This window comes from Pelodiscus sinensis, chromosome 1, assembly GCF_049634645.1.
Source record: "Pelodiscus sinensis isolate JC-2024 chromosome 1, ASM4963464v1, whole genome shotgun sequence".
Taxonomy (NCBI): domain Eukaryota; kingdom Metazoa; phylum Chordata; order Testudines; family Trionychidae; genus Pelodiscus; species Pelodiscus sinensis.
The window spans coordinates 232,844,031-232,861,016 of record NC_134711.1 but is presented as its reverse complement, the minus strand read 5'-3'; the positions used below and the strand labels follow the sequence as shown (position 1 = coordinate 232,861,016).

The 16,986-nt window shown below is 40.4% G+C and overlaps 1 long non-coding RNA gene across 1 annotated transcript in view; it reads right to left on the bottom strand.

Moving 5' to 3' along the window:
• LOC142827045 (uncharacterized) overlaps nt 1-15,545 on the bottom strand; it is a 115,644-nt gene extending 100,099 nt beyond the window's left edge. The window contains exon 1 of the long non-coding RNA XR_012901417.1: nt 15,301-15,545. This is a non-coding gene — a long non-coding RNA (uncharacterized LOC142827045). The remainder of the gene's footprint in view (nt 1-15,300) is intronic.
• Between the last annotated feature and the right edge of the window lie 1,441 nt (nt 15,546-16,986).

Here is a 16,986-nt window from a genome sequence, read left to right as displayed (position 1 = left end):
GAATTTTAAGAATTATGTGTTTCAGTGTTAATGAAGTACATCATGAAATGTTCCTCATTATTTTCCTAAAATAATCTTACTTATGAATGTATTTTTCTTTTATGCACACACAGTATATTTCATCCACTTTTCTTGGCTCTCTACAGTACCTCCGACTGAGCAAAAACAGTAAAACAGCAAACTGTTTCAATGAGAATGAGGACTTTGTTCTAACTTTTGCCTCTATTGTAATTTGACTCAAACAGTTTTCTTAAAAATCAGAGACAACAATGTCATATCTTTCTCATGTGGGCAGAAAGCAAGACATATATCACCCTTACCTGCGCTAAAGAACCAGACAACAGCAGTTAAAGGGTGTGTCTAGACTACAGTCTTTTGTTTGTCGACAAAACTATACCTGCGTCTACACTGCTGCCAAGTTCTGTCAACATAACGTTGACAGAACTCGGCAGTTTTGTCGACGGTGGTAAACTTCATTCTACAAGGAATAACATCTTTTGTCGACAGAGATCTGTCAACAGAAGGCGTTATTGCATCTACACTGTCCTTTGTGTCTATACTCTCATGTCGACAAAGCGGCTTGCTTTGTCAACAGAACTGGATGTAGTCTACGCGCTCTTTGTTGACAGAAGCTTTGTCAACAGTATCTGTCGACAAAATCCTGTAGTCTAGATGTACCCAAAGGGTCCACATTAGATATATCTTTGAATTCACATGCATGTCTGTCTGAGTTCTGTGGTTTCCTGTAAAATTGAAAATCAAAGGTATGGAATGTGACAAAAAACTGAGTTTTAAGCCTTTACTTGGAAAATCAGATAAATGAGAACTATAAATAATTATTTAAAATATATAGTGTTTACCTCTACTAATACATTTTATCTGTCATCTTTTTTTTCAGATAAAGGCAAACTGATCTTCTAATAACACAACAGATTGTTGTAAAGTATGACATTTTGACTGTTTAAATGTACAGTTGGTAGATAATGGTCAGCAAAATCTCCTGAATTCTTAGGTAAACCTACCTTATTTGTTTCAATACAATGCAAAGACATAAAACTATGTTAGTACATTCATAGCGAGTAATAAATGAAATATTCCTGTCTCTCATAGTCAATGTCCTCCTCCATCTTAACATATATCTAAATTTTATTTTTGTTAAAATGTTAGCTCTGCATAAAAGAGAGAGCTTAACTTCTCCTGACAACCAGGGAGTGTGTGTGTGTGTGTGTGTGTGTGTGTGTGTGTATATAAAATGCCAAAAATCCTTTGTAATAAAAAGCTTGAACTTTTTTGCTAACAGAAGCTGCTTGTTCTGGTACCTGTAAAGGTCACACAGAAAATACTTTTGGTGCTTCTTATCTTTTAAAATAATGTCACTTTTTATTATTATTGTAACATTTTTTGGACAACAAAGAAAAAGAGAAAACAGAAAATGTGATACCCCAAGCCACCTGGTATGCTATTTATTAAAAGATATTACGTTTAAAAAAACTGTTAGCCAATTATACTAAAGCCTGAAAATGTCACACAAGCCAACAAAATCTCCCTGGTAACGTTCAGAAATAATATGCTTTGGATCATACTGTATATTAAATGACAACTGCCAATTTAAAAAAGAAGTCCTCCAAAATCTTTGAAGTATGACTATTCTGAAGTTGAAATACACTGTTCTTACTGTTTAACATCCTCGAGATAAAAAGCTTCTGTCACATTGACTAAAGTGAAGAAATATTTATCCCCCCAAAGTAGTACTGGACTGTAGTGTTTGGGCTTTTTAAGGAGAAACTTGGAATGGAGCTATCTGATAGTGTTACTGTTTTACTTGGTGAAAAATACCATACATTTATAGATATTATTTTACTCTGGTAACAACAGTGAAAAATGAGATTTGGTTCTTCTGGTGCAGGGGTGTAGGGGTAGACAATAAGCCAGAAGTGGTGCGCCAGGGTTAGCCCCATGGCAGGCTGCCAGCACTTTATTTACCTGCCCATCTGCATGTACAGCTGCTTGCAGCTCCCATTGGCTGCAGTTTTCCATTCCCAGCCAATGGGAGTTGCAGGAAGTGTATCCCGTTCCTTGCTGTTTCCTGCTGATCCCATAGGTTGGGAATGGTGCTCCACAGCCAATGGGAACTGCAAATGACTGTTCCTGTGGACGCTCAGGAAAATAAAAGCACCGGCAACCCACGGGGGCTAACCCTCACAAACTGTGTCTGCCTACCCCTTTTCTAATGCATATATTATTTGCTACTATATTCAGTATTTCTTTCAGTTATTACACTCACCTATTGTAATAAGGATAGCTTGGGCATACTCGAGTTATATAAAACTGATGGCAAAATCTGTCTATAAAACATAAGGGATACATTCAGAATTAAGTAAAACAGCATAACTATTCCAGCCTATGGTTCTCTTTCCATGCATGCCTTCAAATATACGTGAAAAGGTTATGTATGGTGGATGGTGTCTGCTGGTGGTGTTGCCTAGTGCTTAGGCATTAGGCCCTTGGTCACCACATCTTTGCTTTCCTGTTACCCCGCCTCTGGACCATTTCCTTGCCTGGTGACAGTCTTCCATTGGGATTCACTTGACTCTCTGGTCTGGTTAAGATTCAAGGTCTATCACTCCCCAATGTGAAAAGGTTCCTAGGAAGATATGGCATTTCATCATTGATCTCCCCCTGCCACCATGTGTCAAATCCCAGCCAAGATCTCAAAGGTTGTTAGTCCTTTCCTTCCGTCTCTCCAGGGTGGGATGCTACAAGGTAAGGGCATTCGTAGAATCATGGAATCACAGAATATTAGAAGTGGAAGGGACCTTGAGAGTTCATCAAATCTAGTCTCCTGCCCTCATAGTAGGACCAAGCATCATCTAGGTAATCTCTGACAGATGTCTTTCAACCTGCCCTTAAATATCTCCAGTGATGGAGATTCCACAACCCCCATAGGCAATTTATTCCAGTGTTTAACCACCCTGACAGTTAGGAAGTTTTTCCAAATGTCCAAATTAAACCTCCTTTGCTTCAGTTTTTGTCCTGTCATCAGAGGCCAATAAGAACAATTTTTCACTCTCCTTCTTATAACACCCTTTTAGATATTTGAAAACTGCTATCATGTCCTCTCTTTTCCAAACTAAACAAGCCCAGTTCTTTCAGTCTTCCCTCATAGATCATGTTTTCTAGACCTTTAATCATTTTTGTTGCTCTTCTCTGGACCTTCTCCAATGTCTGTACATCCTTCTTGAAATTTGGAGCCCAGAACTGGACACAATACTCTAAGGCTACGTCTACACTGCACGCTTCTTGCAGAAGAACTCTTTTGCGCAAGAGTTCTTGCACAAAAGGTCTTCCACAAGAGAGCGTCCACACTGCCATGTGCTTTTGCACTAGAGATGTGCTTTTGCGCAACAGCGTCCATGGCGGCATGGACGCTCTCTTGCACAAGAAAGCTCTGATGGCCATTTTAGCTATAGTGGTTTCTTGCGCAAGAAATCCCTGTTGCCAGTCCACATTGTCTTCTTGTGCAAAAGCTGTTGTGCAAGAGGGCTTATTCCTCGTGGGGAGAGGAATAATTCTTGTGCAAGAATCCCTCTGTTCTGATGCCTTACTGTAAATTTACTTGTGCAAGAACCTGCATGCAGTGTAGACGCTCCGCAAGTTTTAGCGCAAGAACGGTCATTGTATTATCCCACCAAGTCTCTGTCATAGTTGTGTGTATTTATTAGCACTTCAAGTTCTTCCTGCTTACTACCCATACTTCTTGCATTTGTATACAGGCATCTAAGATACTGATTTGATTTTGCCCCCCCTCCTCCGCCATCTGCCTTGTCTCTCCTTTATCTCTGCTATTATAGCCCAGGCTCCCTCCCATTTCTGACCCATCTCTCAGGTCTCCATGGTTTTCATTTACCTGTGGGCTTTGGTCATCTGCCTTTGTTGAACCTAGTTTAAAGCCCTTCTCACTAGGTTAGCCAGTCTATATCCAAATACTCTCTTCCCCTTCCTTGAAAGATGAACCTCGTCCCTGCTTAGCAGTCCTTCGTCTTGGACTCATGGTCAAGGAAACCAAAGCCCTCCTGGTGCACCATCTTTGCAGCAAGGCATTCACCTGCAGGATGCACCTGTCTCTGCCTGGGCCAGAGAGATAGGGCCTCATTACCTTCTAAATGAGGTAGAGTTTGGTAGGGGAGCCTCAGCCCTCCCACTCCACAAGCCTCTACCTAGGGCTTTCACTTAAACTCCAGCACCCAAGAATGCATTAGGGCTGCCTCCCTGGGCCACTTCCTACCACCCTTGCAAATTAGTACAAAGGTACCAATTGAAACTTCAGCCCCTCTGAAGAGGGCTCTTCCTCTCTAGTGCTTTTCGTCAGGAGCTGTCAGAGCAAGACCTTCTCCCTATCTTGTCAATCCACTGTGAGCTGTCTGGCTCGATTTTAAGTTCTACCCTCAGGCTTGGCAGGGTCACATAGGCCCAGAGTTGCTCCTAAACTAGTTCAGTTCCAGTGTGGGGTTTATATATCCATCACAGTGTATTGCAAAGGTGTCCAAAATGCATACATGTTCTGATATATGAAAGTCAAAGCAGCTGAAGATTTAGAGAGCAGAACTCTTTATGTCAGTTGAAGTTTCTCACAGGTCTTGTCTACACATAAACAATGTATTGCTTTAACTATACCAGTATTTAATGACAGCAATGTAGTTAAAGAGGTACAACCGCCTAGCATGGACACGTTTATACTGGTAAAATGGTGCTTCCACTGGAATAGCTTATTCTCATTCAGGAGGGGGGAAAGCTGCATGGGATAAGGCTATTTTATACTAGTATGATTATGCCCACAGAATGGGATGTACCAGTATAAATATGTCAGGGAAAAAAAGTCACATCTGTAACTGCTTAAGTCGTATCCCTACTGAATTAGTATAGATCAGGTCACAGATGGCCCACTACTGACACTGACAATATGCAAAGAGGTCAGTGTCTCCTTTCTTAAAGGGGAAAACAAGAGAAAAACCAAAAGAATTCCAAGAGTTAAATCTGAGAACAATCTATTTTTTAAAAAAGTACAAGAACATGGGAACCACTGTACTGGATTTAGTTCATTATCCAGTCTCTGACAGTGGCTAGTACCAAATGCTTCAAAGGAAGGTGCAAGAAACTCTGCAGCAGGCACACATGGCACACATCTGCCCCGAGAGTTAAAGCCAATCAAACTATAGGTGCAAGGAAGAGCAATTTACATTCTTCTGTGCCAGCTGATTCCCATCAGACCCCAGAAGAATTCACTTGGGAGGAGGGATACTACTACATGCCTTCCTTCAAGACTCCTCTCAGGTAACCAGTTTAAGTTGGCTCTCTTAAGAAAAACTGTGACAACCACCAATCATGGAGGAAGATTTAACTGCTTCAATAAGTCTCTTGGGGACATAAAATTGCCAAATAAGTATCCTCAGAAACCACCTTAAGTATTGGGGCAGGAGAATGCATAAAAATATGTACCTAGGAATTCATGCCTATTATCATTATTTCTATATGTTCTGTGTTCAGACACATTTTTGTTGCAGTTGCAGAGGAATTCTAGTTTCATAAAAGAAACCCAAGAAAACAAGAAAATGGTTTCATAATTTGTGGCAGTCTTTAAAAGGCTCACTGAACATTGTGAATTTAATGCTATGTTAAATGACACCCTTGTTGACAAGCTGGTCTGTGGTTTATGCAGTGAAACAATACAGATGAACCTTTTGTCTGAGGCTGCTTTCATCTACCAGTTGACAATGGAAATCAAGTTTGGTTATGTACTTTGCAGTAAGGAAATCCTGAGAGCTGAATGTCTTTTCAAAACCCCATAAGCTAGCAGAAGAATTTTAAGTCAGTATAAGGTATAGAGGCATATCATCTTCGTGGCTAGCTAGGTCATTCAGGAGAGAGATATTGGTATAAAAAGCTGGCATGCTGACGTTGTGATAAAAGAAATCACATTGAGCATTCCTGCAGGTAGGGAAAAAAAGGTAGCTGCAAAAAAGACTGAGCCTGGGAAAAGTAATGAAAGAGGGCATAAGAATGAGTCCATCAGTAACAGGACCAAGATGCACAGAGTAACTCAGAAGAAGACATGAGCCTAAATATCCTCACGTTCTACTGACTTTATTTATTCTTCCATACCCTCACTATGAGGGATTTCTGCACAGATCCTCTGTGATTCCATTAGTGGAAGGTTAACCACTACAGATGGAAATAGATACAGAATCATTTCTATAAGATGCAGTGTATTATAGTTAACATTGGAACTTGACAGAAAATGGAGTTTTCTGTGGAAAATGTTTACATTGTGGCAAAATATCACAGAATTAAAGTATTTCGGTCAAAATGAAAACATGAAATGCCAATGCAGTGCATCAGGTTGGATGCTTCATGCACCCATTCTCTATAGGTCAAAGATACTGACTAGGCTATTTCTTCCATGATATACAAAGATCTTTCTTTGTGGTAAGCCAAAAGAACATAAGAACGGTCATACTGGGTCAGACCAAAGGTCCATCTATCTCAGTATCCTGTCTTTCGACAGTGGCCAATGCCAGGTGTGCCAGGGGGAATGAGCAGAACAGGGAATCTTTAAGCAATCCCTCTCCTGTATCCTATTCTCAGCTTCTGACAGAGGCTAGGGGCACCATTCCTACCCATCCTGGCTAATAGCCATTGATGTACCTAACCTCCATAAATTTATCTAGTTCTTTATGGAACCCTATTAAAGTCCTAGTCTTCATAACCTCATCTGGCAAGGAGTTCCACAGGCCAACTGTGTGCTGTGTGAGGAAAAAAACTTCCTTTTGTTTGTTTAAAACCTGCTCCCTATTAATATCATTTGGTGACCCTAGTTCTTATGTAATGGGAACAAGTAAATAATATTTCCTTATTCACTTTTCCACACCAGTCATGATTTTATAGGTCTTTATCATATACCGCCTTAGTCTGCTCTTTTCTAGGCTGAAAATCCCAGTCTTTTTACTCTTTCTTCATATGGGACCCATTCCAAACCCCTAATCATTTTTGTTGCCCTTTTATGAACCTTTTCCAATGACAACATATATTTTTTGACATGAGGCAACCACATCTATACACAGTATTCAAGATGTGGGTGTACCATGGTTGTACGTAAAGGCAATGAGATTTTCTCTGACTTATTCTCTATCTCCTTTTTTAATATTCCTAACATTCTGTTTGCTTTTTTGACTACCACTGCACATTGAGTGTTTTCAGAGAACTATCCAGAATGACTCCAAGATCTCTCTCTTGAGTAGTTGTAGCTCAAGTAAAAAGAGTGGCTTTAGCCTGACTCCTAAACAATGCTAACGTTGGTACCATTCCAATATCCCAGGGAAAAGAATTCCACAGCCTGGGAGCAAAAGTTGAGAAGGCCCTGTTCTGCATAGGTTTTAATCTATCTCCATAACTGGGGGAACACTGAGCAGAGCCTCCCCAGCTGACCTCAATCCCCAGACACGTTTATTTTGGCTTTTCTTATTATATTTTTACACTTAATTTGACAGAGTTTGGGTTCTTTTCTATTATTCTCACTAGGATTTAACTTCCACTTTTTAAATGATGCCTTCTTCTCTTTTTATCTCTCAGTGTTTTACTTTGGTTGTTAATTAAGCCACGATGGCATTTTCTTGGTTCTCTTGCTGTGTTTTTTTAATTTGGAGTATACATTTACGTTGGACCTCTATTATAGTGTCTTTGAAAAATTTCCATGCAGCTTGCAGGGATTTCACTTTTGTCACTATACTTTTTAATTTCTGTTTAACTAACCTACTTATTTTTGTGTAGTTCCCTTTTCTGAAATTAAATGCCACAGTGTTGGGCTGCTGAGATGTTTTTCCTACCACAGGGATGTTACATTTTATTATATTATGGTCACTATTTCCAAGCTATATTTACCCCTTGGACCAGATCCAGTGCTCCAGTAAAACTAAATCAAGAATTGCCTTTCCTCTTATGGGTTCCAGAACCAGCTGCTCCAAGAAGCAATCATTTAAGATGTCAAGAAGTTTTATCTCTGCATCCCGTCCTGACATGATGTGTACTCAGTCAGTATGGGGATAGTTGAAATTCCCCACTATTATTGAGATTTTAATTTGGTAGCCTCTCTAATCTCTCTTAGCATTTCATAGTCACTATCACTGTCCTGATCAGGTGGTCGATAATATTTTTATTATTAGAGCATAATACTATCCATAGAGATTCTATGGAATATTTTGGTTCATTTAAGATTTTTACTTCATTTGATTCTACATTTTCTTTCACATATAGTGCCACTCCCTCACCAGCATGACCTGTTCTGTCCTTCCAATATATTTTGTACCCTGTTATGACTGTATCCCATTGATTGTTCTTATTCCAACAAGTTTCTGTGGTGCCTGTTATATCAATATCCTCCTTTAATACAAGGCACTCTAGTTCACCCATCTTATTATTTAGAAGTATAGCATTTGTGTATAAGCACTTTAAAAATGTATCTGTCTGCCATTTCCTGATGTGTTAGATTTTTTTTCATTTGATTGTTTCTCATCTGATCTTGCCCATACTTTATCATCTTCCATCTCTCCTCCTTACTAGAACATAGAGAATCTCTATTAATAGACCCCCCCAAAGAGATGTCTCTGTCCAATCCATGTGCTCCTCCACACCCATCGGCTTTCCCCCCTTAGTTTACAAACTGTTCTACAACCTTTTTAATGTTAAGTGCTAGCAATCTAGTTCCATTTTGGTTTAGGTGGAGCCCATCCTTTCTATATAGGCTCTCCCTTTCCCCAAAAGTTTCACCAGTTCCTAATAAATCTAACCACCTTTTCTCTACACCATCATCTCATCCACACATTGAGACTGAAATTCCGCCTGCCTACCTGTCGCTGCATGTGGAACCAGGCGCATTTCAGAGAATGATACTATAGAGGTTCTGGATTTCAATCTCTTTCCTAATCATCATAAACCCAGCTGAGTATATTTCTAATGATTTAATCCCCCATTACTCACACCTGCCTTTTCCTAATGACTGGCATTCCCTCCTCTGGAGAGGTATCCGCAATGTGAGAGGATGCCACATCATCACCTGGAAGGAGGGTCCAGCTATGGGATGGTTTCCTTTGCTCCAGATGAATGTTATCCTTCCCTGAGCCTTTCACTCTTCTTAACAGCACAGGGGCTGTCTGACTGGAGGTGGAACAGTTCTACAGTGCCCCAGAAAGCCTCATCTATGTACCTCTCTGCCTCACTTAGCTCCTCAACTTCAGCCACTCTGGCCTCCAAAGCCCATACACAGTCTCTCAGGGACAGGAGCTCCTTGCACTGAATGCACACATACTCCACCTGTCCATAGGGCAGGTAAATCATACATGCTACATTGGGTACAATAAACAGGATAACCCCCATTCTGGTCCTGGGCTTCTGCCTGCATTGTCTGCTACAGATAATTAGATTATTGATAGGGTTTTTATTTAAATCAGGTAGTTTTGATTTTAGTTTAAAAGTTTTAAAGAATGTCAAATGTATGTTGTCTGCTTCCAAATCTCCCTCTAAACTCCCTCACAAAACTCTGTTTGCTGCTCCTGTTCGCTAAGATCCCTGATCACTTTCTAGTTGGTTTTATACAGCTCTGGCCTTCCCTTTCTGATAGCCCCACCCCCTGGCTAAGGTTTGACCAATGAACAGAGGGTTCTAGATTTCAAATCTCATTAAGAAGCTCACAACTTCCAACTGCTGGCCTCAGCACACGATCCTTCAAACAAACAGACACATACAAGCTCAGCACACAGTATCTTTCGGGCAACCAGCAAGTAACCCCCAAACACAAAAGCAAATGTGGTGCACAATGGGAGTCCCGTGACCAGGATGCATTAAGGGAGATAAAATCCAATTGGGAGGCCTAGTCCAAAAAGGAAAATGAGAATATAAAGCACCCAAATCACAATTCCCATGAGGCTACACATGAACCTGAACAAGGAGCTGATAGAGGAGGTATCTGAGCCTCCTCCTATCATCTTTGGAAAATCATGGGAGACAGGAGAGATTCCAGAGGACCAGAAAAGGGCAAATATAGTGCCCATCTATAAAAAGGGAAATAAGAACAACCCAGGAAACTACAGACCAGTTAGTTTAACTTCTGTGCCAGGGAAGATAATGGAGCAAGTAATTAAGAAAATCATCTGTAAACACATGGAAAGTGGCAAGATGATAGGGAACAGCCAGTATGGATTTGTAAAGAACAAATCATGTCAAATCAATCTGATAGCTTTCTTTAATAGGATAACGAGTCTTGTGGATAAGGGAGAAGCGGTGGATGTGGTATACCTAGACTTTAATAAGGAGTTTGATACGGTCTCGCATGATATTCTTATCAATAAACTAGGTAAATACAACTTAGATGGGGCGACTATAAGGTGAGTGCATAACTGGCTGGATAACCGTACTCTGAGAGTAGTTATTAATGGTTCACAATCCTGCTGGAAAGGCATAACAAGTGGGGTTCCGCAGGGGTCTGTTTTGGGACCGGCTCTGTTCAATATCTTCATCAATGATTTAGATATTGGTATAGAAAGTACGCTTATTAAGTTTGCAGATTATACCAATCTGGGAGGGGTTGCGACTGATCTGGAGGATAGGGTAATAATTCAAAATGACCTGGACAAATTGGAGAAATGGTCTGAGGTAAATAGGATAAAATTTAATAAAGACAAATGCAAAGTACTCCACTTAGGAAGGAACAACTAGTTTCATACATACAGAATGGGAAATGATGGTCTGGGAAGGAGTACGGCCGAAAGGGATTTAGGGGTTATAGTGGACCACAAGTTGAATATAATCAACAGTGTGATGCTGTTGTAAAGAAAGCAAACATGATTCTGGGATGCATTAACAGGTGTGTTGTGAGCAAGACACGAGAAGTCATTCTTCCACTCTACTCTACGCTGGTTAGGCCTCAATTGGAGTATTGTGTCCAGTTCTGGGCACCGCATTTCAAGAAAGATGTGGAGAAATTGGAGAGGGTCCAGAGAAGAGCAACGAGAATGATTAAAGGTCTAGAGAACATGACCTATGAGGAAAGGCTGGAGGAATTGGGTTTTTTTAGTTTAGAAAAGAGAAGACTGAGGAGGGACATGATAGCAGTTTTCAGCTATCTAAAAGGGTGTCATAAGGAGGAGGGAGAAAACTTGTTCATCTTGGCCTCTGAGGATAGAACAAGAATTAATGGGTTTAAACTGCAGCAAGGGAGGTTTAGGTTGGACATTAGGAAAAAGTTCCTAACTGTCAGGGTGGTCAAACACTGGAATAAATTGCCCAGGGAGGTTGTGGAATGTCCATCTGTGAAGATATTTAAGAGTAGGTTAGATAAATCAGGGATGGTCTAGACAGTACTGGGTCCTGCCATGAGGGCAAGGGACTGGACTTGATGACCTCTCGAGGTCCCTTCCAGTCCAGTATTCTATGATTCTATGAAATGTTGCAGGATGAGGCAGAGAGGATCAAGGAAGTGAGCTGAACACCACCAAGCTTGGCTCTGTAGAACCTGCTATATCTGGAGTGGAATTTACATTATTTTAATATATAATTGTCAGTACATTCAAATATAGCATCTGCTATATGGATCACCACGACTCCCATCCCACTGCCCACTGCTCCAGAGTCAATCCTTTGACTCTTCATCCAGCCTCAGTCTCTATCTCCACACCCACTCTGTGAAGTCCATTGGCAAAGTGTGTGTCACATTCTCTGCTAGTACTGGACCATATAGCAGATGCTCTATTTGAATATACTGACAAATAATAAAACAATGTAAACTCCATTACAGATGTAGCAAGTACTCTCTTTGACCAGTCAGTCTTGGTTCTTCCCCCACTTCAGCTCATTGTCAGATCAGTCTCTCCTCTCCGCATTTCCTCTTCCTCTGAGTTACAGACCCAGTCTCTTTGTCCAGCCAATTTCAATCTCTCCCCCCACTCCCATTCCAGCCAGACAATTGGCTCTCGGTACCATACAGCCCTGTTTCCCTCACTGAATCCAGGTTCCAGACCCTTTGTTCAGCCAGTCCCAATCTTCCTCTCAAATTCCTAGTTTCCCCAGATCCTACCAGTTCAACTCCCAGTCTCCACTCCAGTCTCACTACCTCTACGCGATGGTGCCAGTATCTAGAATCCTATGGTTAGAAGGGACTACAAAGATCATCTAAACTAACCCCTTGCCAAAATGCAGGATTTTTTTGTGTATAAGCCAACCAAAGACAGACTGCTATCCAGTCTCCTTTTGAAAATCTCCAGTGAAGGAGCTTCCTCGCCTCCATAGGCAGTTTGTTCCATTGTCCTACTGTTCTTACGGTTAGGAAGTCCCCCCGCCCCTAAGATTTAATTGAAATCTGCTATACTGTATTTTGAACCCACTGCCACTTGCCCTGTTCTCTGTGGCAAGAGAGAACAACTTTGCTCCATATTTTTTTATAGAAGCCTTTCAAGTATTTGAAGACTACTATTGTATCCCCCCACCCCCAATCTCCTCTTTTCCAAAATAAACGCATTCAGTTTCTTCAGCCTTTGTTCATATGGTTTGCATTCCATCTATTTCATCATCTTTATCGCTTGTCTCTGGATTCTTTCCTGATTCTCCATATCCTGTCTATACACGAGCACCTCCTATGACTTGCATGCAATGCCTCTGCTAATGTAACCTCAAATTACATTTGCTTTTTTTGGAACGGAATTGCATTGCTGACTCATCTTGAGGTTGTGATCCAATAACCAGATCCTTTTCAGTGGTGCAACTGCCAAGCCAGTTATTCCTGATTTTGTAGTTGTACTTTTGGTTTTTCTTCCCTAAGTGTAGCCTCGTACATTTGTCTTTGCTGAATTAAATTTTGTTGTCTGTGGTTGAGTTCTCCTATTTATCAAGATATCTCTAATTTTTACCTCTATTTCTAACGTGTCAGCACCTTCCTCCCTGCTTTGTGTCAGCTACAATTTTGATCGGTATTCTCTCTATTCCTACACTCATGGCAGTAATAAAGATGAACAACTCTGGACCAAGAACAGATCCCTGTGAAACCGCGCTTGAGATCTCCTTCCAATCTGACATAATTCCCTTAATAGTTACTCTTCATTTGTGGTTGTTTAACCAATTAGCCAACTAATGGTAGTTCCACTGAGTCTGCATTTCCCCAGTTTACTTATCAAATTGTCACATGGGACTCCACCAAAAGCCTCGCTGAAGTCCACAATGTCCACCACATTCCTCCTATCCACCAAACCAATTACCCTGTCAAAGCTGGTTTGACATGTTTGTTCTTGGTGAATCCATGCTGCCTGCTAGTGTTTACCCCTGCATCCTGTAGGAACTCTCACACTGAATGTTGCTTCAGTAATTTCCTAAGTGTCGAAGTCAGGTTGATTTATGTGACATTCTGTGACATAAATTATATGACCTCCCAAACACTTTATTATTACTAGCAGCACAGCACATGATTTGAATCAGAATAATCTACACTTAATCCAGAATTTGAGGTAGTCAAGCCTCATTTTCTTATTAGAAGAACATATGTTCTATTTTTAATATGTTAGATAACGGCATTTTATGTGAATAATCCACTTTCATCATCTATTTTAAAAAATATTGGATAGCGGTTGCCAACTTACATTTGCATACCCACAAAAAGAGAAGCACTAGAGTTTATTTCTGAGCTGCTGTCAGGAATCAGGGGCTGTAGCAGAGCCTTTCTCCAGGCAATCTAACAAGCACAGCTAGCCTGTAGTGTGCTGCCTAAGTTTGTTATGCCATCTGATTGGGTGGAAGAGCCAGGAGAGTGGCTCATAAACCCAGAAGCAGTGGCAGCTCAGTGACCGCTCAAAGCATTCATTTTCAGCTGAGATAAACCTGGGCTTGTCTTGCCTTGCTTCCTGGTTTTGACCCTCGACTCCCGGCTACTGACAGCAGCTGCAACCAGTAGGCTCAACAACCCATGTTCCAGTTTCTGACAGCTACAGCCTGAGTATCTTATTTGAGGCTGTGTCTAGACTGTAGAGTTTTTGAAAGCTCTGTCGCATCCAGGGAATGCATCCACTTTTTCGGAACAGTTTCCAAAAAAGCGGGTGGTTCTTTCGGTATCCCTGTATTCCTCTCAGTGAGAGGAATAAGAGATGTTCTGAAAAAAAGAGTTTTTTATTTCAGAAAAGCTTCTTCCAAAAAAAAAAAAAAAAAAGCGGAAAAAGATATGCAAATTGTGGTTCTCAATTTGCGTACCTTTTTCCGATAAAACTCTGCACTCTAGATGTAGCCAGAGCATCAATTTCCTTTTCAAAATATAACACTCTGTGTAAGAACTCCCCATCAGGATATGTCCCACAGAGTATGTAAAAGATGCTACATCTAGAAATGCAAAAAGAAACTTGAGTACAAAATAAAATGTCAAAATGATAAAAAACAGAGAAAATGTTGTCATGCTATGGTGAAACCTGGATTTAACGTGAGGTACAAAAATGTTGATACAACCTGGAATGAAAAGTTTTTAGAAAACATTTGTTGTTCTACAAAAGCATGGTATATTGGGAATGCATTTGTACAATGAAAATAACTACATACAACAGTTTTCCATGGATGAAATGAATTAGTGTTGACAGGAAGAAGACTAACCCAACAAGGTACTTGTTAAGTAAATTTTGAGGGTAATCAGAGATGCAGAGTCTTGATTAAATTGGTAAGTGGCACAGAACATTAACTTTATGTAGGGTCTATCCTTTAGCAATTGAAATAAGGTGCATAATGCAAGCCTAATAACTAAAGTCAACTTTCTCCTTGCACAATCTTTGTAGAAATTGAGGATAGGGTACGCAGTTTGTAAAGTGTCTGCAATGGAGAGAAATATAGTAAAGGAATCTGAGTAATCTATAAACATACAGTGCACACATTGTGAAGTGTGGAAAAAGATGGAGATCTTCATTTTAAAAGGAGACAGAAGAAACTTTTGCAGAGTACCGAAGAGAAGAGGGAAATATGCCTTTGGAAATGTAAGCCTTTTCTGCAACTCTAAGACAGTGACACTACTCTTGCAGTGTGAGTGACAGAGCACCCACCTGCAGAGCACAGAGATCCAGATTTGAGATCCATCACTATTTGAGGTCTCTACATTCCTTAGCCCATGCGCTTGTTTACATAAAAAGGTGAGATGCACAATGGCCTCTTGCTGAATTTGTTTGGGTTGAAATATCAGCATGGCAGGGTGCCTGGCTAACCATACCGATATTTCATTCACACATTGCAACTCACCCTGCTCTAAATTGAAATCCTGTTTCAGGGTCCTGTCCTTCGCACTGGTACCTCATTGGATGCTTCTGCAGGGTCCCCAGCCATCTTTACTGAGCAGACCTCTTAGAGGGAGTTGTGCAGCGGAGGTCAGTGATGGCACCAGCTGCCAGTGTGCAAATGGTCTTTAGAAAGTGCTCAGCGCTGCAGCGATCATTAGCCAGACCACCATTTCCTGAGGCCCAGGTAAAAATATTTCCTTTACCACGATGACCCTACAGGGAAAAAAACAAAACAAAACTGAACTTTCCATTCAGACATTTTATTTTAAACATTCAGTACTATATGGCTGCCAAGCTTACAAGGTGTTTTTGATTATGTAGCTTTCAATTACCATAGATTTAATATAGAAAAACTTGTGCTCTTTAAGGAGTCTTATAAGATCTGCAAAATATGATTCTTTTTATGTACCTATCCATTAATACGGACATTCTTTCACCCACTTAGTTGACAACTTTTGAATATAGTTTCCTTTCATGGCGTAATGGTATTATTTTTATACCAAAGCTGAATAAAATATTTTAAAAAAGAGAGAGAAACCTATCACTTTTAATGGAGATAGAATGGCATAACCCAGGTTCATTCAAAAATAAACAAACAAAATAAAGTGCTCCTTTGTGTTATGCTTATTGAAGCATTTAAATCTGAATGTGAACCTTCCTGCAATGAGTGGAAGCTTTTATGGAAAATCTTGGGTGGTAAATGAACTTTTAAGTTTTGATTTCAGCAGAGAACTTCCAAATTTCGCAGCGCTTGCTTTCAGTGCTTTCAAAGCTTTCCTGCTGGGACTGGAAACTTTCATGTGTTTAGGACCCTGGTAGCAGCTATAAATATCTTTGTGGTCATTACTGTAGGTCTGTTTGCTGTAAAATCTAAAGCATCTATTACATGACCATCAAGGAGAAAGGAACAAGAAGTTAAAAGTGCATTGCTAATGTGAAACTTTATCAGTGAGTTAAAAGTTATAGGGCAGAAAGGGGCAAACTAATGTTTTTCAGTTACTTGCTTTTCTTGAGTAATATTGACAAATACATGAAGATTAAAATTAACCCTTGATTATACAGTCCTAATACAGGATGTTCCTTTTGTATTTGGTAAAAATGAGGAGTAGAGGGGAATTAAATGTGTAGTTCACATCAGATGGAAAATGTTGTAAAGCACTGTTCAAAATCTCTTCTGAACACCACTCTCTCTCTCTTTTTCAATCACAAGGAAATTTATTTTTCATGAGTTGAAAATATACTAGCAGCTTCACTGTTAAATATATCATAGGCAATAACATTATGTGCCATAAAATTGCTTTAAGCTGAATATTTCATGGTTCATCTTCATGACCTAGGTAACATATGTCTAAGGTGGCAGATATCAGATTTGAATAGGATAGTGATGGTTAACCTTCAGCCTGTGAGCTGCATGTGTTTCATCAGGATAAGTCACTGGTGGGCTGCCACTCAGCTTGTTTATCTTGTGTACAGGCCACCTGCAGCTTCTACTGGTGGTGGTCAGGAAGTCCCAGAAGTCCATGCCACTTCTTGCAGCTCCCATTGGTCAGGAACAGCAAACAGTAGCCAATGGGAAGTTTGGGCAGTCCGCATCTTTGGATGCAAGGTAAACCACTTCTTCTGAAGCCACCAGTGGCTCACCCTGACA